The following is a 2,293-nucleotide window of genomic DNA, read 5'->3' as shown; positions in this document are numbered from 1 at the left end:
TCAATGTGTAGGCAATATTTCTAGAAGAAATGAGATGCCCCTCAATTATATGCTAGAAGTTGAAATATTTGATTTTTGGGCATTATATTTCATTGTATCATTTATACCATCTTTCGAAAATTTATATATACTGTTAGCAGTGGACTATGTATTCAAATGGATAGAAGCTGTTGTTTTACCTTGATGTGATGCTCTAAGTTTTGCAAAGTTTTTGAAAACAAACATATTTTGCAGATTTGGGATGCCGAGAGTTATCATAACTGATGGAGGAATTCATTTCAGAAATGCCATGATGGAGAAATTGTTAAGGAAATATCATATAAATCATAGGATTGTTATTGCTTATCATCCTCATACAAGTGTTTTGGTTGAATTATCCAATCGTGAAATTAAAATAATTATGGAAAAATTTGTAAATATAATAAAAATAGATTGCTCAGTCAAACTTGACTATGCTTTGTGGGCTTATAGGACTGCATACAGAACTCCTATAGGAATGTCTCCATATAGGCTAATATTTGGGAAAGCTTGTCACTTACTAGTTGAACTTAAGCAAAAAATATATTGGTTGATTAAAGAGTTCAATTATAATTTGAAAGATGCTAGTGAGAAAAGATTATTACAATTAAATGAGCTTGAAGAAATCAGGAATGAGTCTTATGAAAATGCTAAGATTTACAAAGAAAAGATGAAGATGTGGCATGATCGAAGGATTCTTACTAAAAATTTTTAGCCAGGGCAAATTTTCAGCCAGGGCAACAAGTTTTGTTATATAATGCAAGGTTAAGATTATTTCCACGTAAACTTAAGTTTAGGTGGATGGGCCCCATGACAGTGACTTTATATATGCTTAAAAATATAAGTATTTAATGCTACTGCTAAAAGAATTAATTCCTCAGCAACTGCACCAAAAAATTATTAACAGTTATAGATTTGATAAAGATGTATGTATAAAATATTCAATAATTGTAAAGTCACACTTATCAATGCAAGTATATGTCAAGTCACTTATCAATGCAAGTATATGTATCACTCAAGTAATATAGGGTTCTAATGGAGTCCTAGATATCGATCCCACTAGAAGTAATATTAAAACTATGAACTAAGATTTTAGAAAAGTAATACTTTAATCGCAACAATGGAATTCAATTTGCTTATCTGTCACTAATAGGCAATTGAAATAAATATGTAATTTTAATAACTATTAAATAACTAATTATACTAATGAAGGTTCTAATGTGATATTCAATATATATAAAGTGAATCAGTTCAAATTGTATTGTGCCAAATAGGAGCATACCTATTCTTTACCCTTAGGTCCAGGCATAAATAACATTGACTAATCCTATGCTTGTTTACTGAATCTGCGGTTATGCTGGGAGGATAGCAGCTCTCACTTTGGAGCTCCCACGTTCCCCTCGCCTGAGGGCTAACATCTACACTTCAGCACCGAAACGATAGGACCGAATTGGGAATTTTAGTCTGTCACTCTAAAATCTCTAATTCTACACCCGATAATTTTATTTCCCTATTTATTTGCACCCAACTTTCAAGGGCTTTGACCTCCTTGAATCTTGGATGTAATCTTCACTTTAGTTGTAAAACTCAACATATTTTAATAAATCAATTGGCCAGATTGAAAGTAAATTAAGATTGAAGTGAAAAGACCATCACAATTTCTTTAACATTTTATGGCTTAATCAATTCAAATCACCATTTCACAAATCTCAAGACAAGGAGAAAGACAGAGAAAATAACTCAGAACTCATGGGGAAGGCACAACAAAACTCGAAATTATTCATATATAAAAGCAAAGTCATACAAACTACAACAAGTAAATAAACTTATCTATAATTTCTCCCCAAGCAAACTCCTCGAAGTTCCTTTGAATCTCTTCCTTTCGTTACAACACACAGAATTCCTCTTCGAAGCCGCAATGAGGAAGAAATCTCTCACTTTCCCTCCACTCTTATAATCTCTCGAAGAATTCCTTACAATTTTGACTCTCTAGCAAATTTTATATACACTAATGGAACCTCTCTAACCTCCAGGACCTTCTCAATTTTTGACAAAATTCTTCTTTTAAAGTTGTGGATGAGTTTTCCTAAGAGTTGCCTAAGCACCCCTCCAAAATTTGTCATCATCCAAAGCATTGTTGGACATAACCGCCGAGCTCACTCGGGGGCGCCGTCGGCGGGCCTTCTAAGTGAATTAATTCTGGAGTCTCAGGAAAAGTCTACCGTCGGCGCCGTTGGGCTTGCCGTCGGGGGCCCAGGTCAAATTTTCACATTTT

This window comes from Phalaenopsis equestris, unplaced genomic scaffold (genome assembly GCF_001263595.1).
Source record: "Phalaenopsis equestris unplaced genomic scaffold, ASM126359v1 Scaffold000836, whole genome shotgun sequence".
Lineage (NCBI taxonomy): Eukaryota > Viridiplantae > Streptophyta > Magnoliopsida > Asparagales > Orchidaceae > Phalaenopsis > Phalaenopsis equestris.
Note: the sequence above shows the minus strand (reverse complement) of the source record.